Consider the following 5,419-nt stretch of genomic DNA (forward strand, 5'->3'; position numbering starts at 1 on the left):
ACTCCAATATGTCCCATAAACATCACAATTGGTCCTTTTGTTACGCTATTTATCCAAAAGTGAAAATTCTGCCCCCTAGCCTTAAGAGGTTTTAATCATGCATGCAGTTCCTAGAGGAGTCTCTCTCCTCATGGCCAGACAGTATAGAGAGAGTGAGTTTCACAGCAGAACAAACAAACCTCTTCCACAGCACCGAACTAGAGAACTGGAACAATGTCCATGTTTTGGAGAATGTGTACACGGTCGGGGGAGAATCCAGTTACGACCGGTCCATTTCGTTTAGACAATACAGCCACATCACCATAACTCTGTTTATACAAGAGTCTCAGTTTGTGAGACTTGCATCGAATTGTTGTATAAAATGAATGAGTAAAGATTAAACTATTTGTGAAATTATGTAATGTGATTATAAACTGTTTAATGAAGGAAACTCCAAATCCCTTTGGAGTTTAAAGAAGTCATAGGCCTGCCCCATGAGCACAGATATTGATCATCATGGAACAGCTTTTTTTTGTTTTTTTTTGTTCTGGATATAACCCCCACCTTGGGAATTTCCCTTTAGACCAGCTTACCTCGATTGCCACGAGAGGGCTAAGGTTTGAGTAGAGACCATAAACCTGAGTATAAGCTAAGGTTGTAATGGTTGTTAAAACTCTGAGACTATCAATACCGACAGAATAAGAGCAAATCTTTGATACAAATTACTAGTCTGCAGCGAGGAATTCTATACCATGGAATTCGAAGGCCGACAACCGCCAAAACATCTATTCTATAAGAACATTTCTGAATGTTACTCTGAAGTAGCCATTCTAACCAAAGACTCCAGAGACGCAGAGAGAGGGGCGGATGAACTTCCAACAGAAAGGGCGATTCCAACAGAGATCACGACGACACACTGAGTGTAGATATATATATTGATTGCAATTATTCCCGAATGAGTGGGCGTTCATGTGCAAAGGAGTAGCATTTCAATTGTTATAATTATCAACTTTGTAGTGTCTTTTATCTTTCGCGCCCTTCTCAGTCCCTTTGTCTACCAAGCCGTGATACCGGTTTAGCCCACTAGGGCACATCCCCATAATTTCCTTGTAACCATATGTTTGTTTGTTTATGCATTTCTGTGATTATTTAGTTAGTTAGTAAATAAATGATAAACTTCTTGTGACTCTCAAACCCGGGTCCGGGAGCGTACTCATCGCCTGACACTAATTAGCATAACGCAACAGACATAAATCTTTCTAGAAAATATTCATATTCATGAAATATTCATATTCATGAAAAATCACAAGTGAAATATATTGGAACACAGCTTAGCCTTTTGTTAAAATCACCCCGTCATCTCAGATTTTCAAAATATGCTTTACAGCCAAAGCTAGACAAGCATTTGTGTAAGTTTATCGATAGCCTAGCATAGCATTATGCCTTGCTAGCAGCAGGCAACCTTGTCATGAAAATCAGAAAAGCAATCAAATTAAATCGTTTACCTTTGATGAACTTCAGAGGTTTTCACTCACGAGACTCCCAGGTAGATAGCGAATGTTCATTTTGTTCCATAAAGATTATTTTTGTAGGCGAAATAGCTCGGTTTGTTTTTCACGTTTGGCTGAGAAACCACCCGGAAATTGCGGTCACGACAACGCCGAAAAATATTCAAAATTAGCTCCATAATATCAACAGAAACATGGCAAACGTTGTTTAGAATCAATCCTCAAGGTGTTTTTCAAATATCTATTCCATAATATATCAACCGGGACAATTGGTTTCTCAGTAGAAGCGATTGGAATAATGTCTACCTCTGTACTTTATGCAAGATTTTCTCCGGGAGCATCATGTGACCACTTGCGCAATGTAGCCCCCTAAGGGTATTCTTCAACATAAATGCGTAAAACTACGTCACAATGCTGTAGACACCTTGGGGAATACGTAGAAAGCGTAAGCTGGTTCATAGCACATTCACAGCTCAATAGGGACTCGATGGAACGCAGCGCTTTCAAAATATGGGACACTTCCGGATTGGATTTTTCTCAGGCTTTCACCTGCAACATCAGTTCTGTTATACTCACAGACAATATCTTTACAGTTTTGGAAACGTTAGAGTGTTTTCTATCCAAAGCTGTCAATTATATCCATATTCTAGCATCGTTTCCAAAATATCCCGTTTTAAACAGAGTCGCAACAGGTTAATACAATGTATGGATGATTCATAGTGAAGACTGGGTTCGTGCAGATAACCAACAATTTACGACGTTTGGATTGAGACTAACGTGAGGTAAAGAATAATTCATGAATCAGAAGACTAATTGATCAGATATTAAAATAGCTGAAGAGTTAAATTAGGAAAATTATAACTTTGTAAACTGAAGATTTTCCTTGGTGCCCCAACATCCTAGTTAATTACATTTACATGATTAGAGTAATCAAGTAATAATAATTACAGAGAATTGATTTGAAATAAATAAGTCTTCATTTTAATGATGACAAAGACATGACAGTTGCATAACATGCATAACCCTACTCGTGCCTATCACTGATTAGCTAATATTCCTGTCCAAAGGTCTTCACAAGTTAAGATGTTATCTACAGTGCCTTGCGAAAGTATTCGGCCCCCTTGAACTTTGCGACCTTTTGCCACATTTCAGGCTTCAAACATAAAGATATAAAACTGTATTTTTTTGTGAAGAATCAACAACAAGTGGGACACAATCATGAAGTGGAACGACATTTATTGGATATTTCAAACTTTTTTAACAAATCAAAAACTGAAAAATTGGGCGTGCAAAATTATTCAGCCCCCTTAAGTTAATACTTTGTAGCGCCACCTTTTGCTGCGATTACAGCTGTAAGTCGCTTGGGGTATGTCTCTATCAGTTTTGCACATCGAGAGACTGACATTTTTTCCCATTCCTCCTTGCAAAACAGCTCGAGCTCAGTGAGGTTGGATGGAGAGCATTTGTGAACAGCAGTTTTCAGTTCTTTCCACAGATTCTCGATTGGATTCAGGTCTGGACTTTGACTTGGCCATTCTAACACCTGGATATGTTTATTTTTGAACCATTCCATTGTAGATTTTGCTTTATGTTTTGGATCATTGTCTTGTTGGAAGACAAATCTCCGTCCCAGTCTCAGGTCTTTTGCAGACTCCATCAGGTTTTCTTCCAGAATGGTCCTGTATTTGGCTCCATCCATCTTCCCATCAATTTTAACCATCTACCCTGTCCCTGCTGAAGAAAAGCAGGCCCAAACCATGATGCTGCCACCACCATGTTTGACAGTGGGGATGGTGTGTTCAGGGTGATGAGCTGTGTTGCTTTTACGCCAAACATAACGTTTTGCATTGTTGCCAAAAAGTTCAATTTTGGTTTCATCTGACCAGAGCACCTTCTTCCACATGTTTGGTGTGTCTCCCAGGTGGCTTGTGGCAAACTTTAAATGACACTTTTTATGGATATCTTTAAGAAATGGCTTTCTTCTTGCCACTCTTCCATAAAGGCCAGATTTGTGCAATATACGACTGATTGTTGTCCTATGGACAGAGTCTCCCATCTCAGCTGTAGATCTCTGCAGTTCATCCAGAGTGATCATGGGCCTCTTGGCTGCATCTCTGATCAGTCTTCTCCTTGTATGAGCTGAAAGTTTAGAGGGACGGCCAGGTCTTGGTAGATTTGCAGTGGTCTGATACTCCTTCCATTTCAATATTATCGCTTGCACAGTGCTCCTTGGGATGTTTAAAGCTTGTGAAATATTTTTGTATCCAAATCCGGCTTTAAACTTCTTCACAACAGTATCTCGGACCTGCCTGGTGTGTTCCTTGTTCTTCATGATGCTCTCTGCGCTTTTAACGGACCTCTGAGACTATCACAGTGCAGGTGCATTTATACGGAGACTTGATTACACACAGGTGGATTGTATTTATCATCATTAGTCATTTAGGTCAACATTGGATCATTCAGTGATCCTCACTGAACTTCTGGAGAGAGTTTGCTGCACTGAAAGTAAAGGGGCTGAATAATTTTGCACGCCCAATTTTTCCGTTTTTGATTTGTTAAAAAAGTTTGAAACATTCAATAAATGTCGTTCCACTTCATGATTGTGTCCCACTTGTTGTTGATTCTTCACAAAAAAATACAGTTTAATATCTTAATGTTTGAAGCCTGAAATGTGGCAAAAGGTCGCAAAGTTCAAGGGGGCCGAATACTTTCGCACGGCACTGTATATATGATTAACCCATGTGCGTGTCCAGTAGCCTTCACAAGATCAGACATGGCCCAGACAAGTCTTGTTGGTTTACCTTGCCTAATCCACACAGATTCTGCTTAGGTTCTGTTCTTTATATGTCCAATGGTCAATTCCATGTTGATCCAGCTTTGTACACTCACATGGGCTTCAGCCTTCATTCTGCTTACACATGTCTAATATTTCAACTTATATAGATTGTTCTTTCTACTTCAAAGAGAACAGTATAGCTGCTGAGAATCATCAGACGACTGGAAAATCTCCAACAAACTCTGTGTTGTTTGTGTCACACTGCTGTGCTTTATCTTGGCCAGGTCGCAGTTGTAAATGAGAACTTGTTCTCAACTAGCCTACCTGGTTAAATAAAGGTGAAAAAAAATGAAAATAATTGTTTACATTGCACATTAACTACATAGTTATTGTATACATTATATAGTGTATATTCATTACACATTAACTACATAGTTATTGTATACATTATATAGTGTATATTCATTACACATTAACTACATATTTATTGCATGCATTATATAGTGTATATTCATTACACATTAAATACATATTTATTGTATACATTATATAGTGTATATTCATTACACATTAAATACATATTTATTGTATACATTATATAGTGTATATTCATTACACATTAAATACATATTTATTGTATACATTCCACATTCAATACATAGTTATTGTATACATTAAGTTAAATACATAGTTATTGTATACATTAAATTAAATGTATAGTTATTGTATACATTAAATTAAATGTATAGTTATTGTATACATTACACATTCAATACATAGTTATTGTATACATTAAATTAAATGTATAGTTATTGTATACAATACACATTAAATACATAGTTATTGTATACATTAAGTTAAATACATAGTTATTGTATACATTAAGTTAAATACATAGTTATTGTATACATTACACATTAAATACAGTATATAGAGTGATTGTATTTAATGTTGTTCTGCCCACATGCTCATAGTTATTGTAAACATTACAAATTAAATACATAGTTATTGTAAACATTCCACATTAAATACATAGTTATTGTATACATTAAATACATAGTTATTGTATACATTACAAATTAAATACATAGTTATTGTATACATTACAAATTAAATACATAGTTATTGTATACATTAAGTTAAATACATAGTTATT

This window comes from Oncorhynchus clarkii, chromosome 9, assembly GCF_045791955.1.
Source record: "Oncorhynchus clarkii lewisi isolate Uvic-CL-2024 chromosome 9, UVic_Ocla_1.0, whole genome shotgun sequence".
In the NCBI taxonomy this organism is placed as follows: Eukaryota; Metazoa; Chordata; class Actinopteri; order Salmoniformes; family Salmonidae; genus Oncorhynchus; species Oncorhynchus clarkii.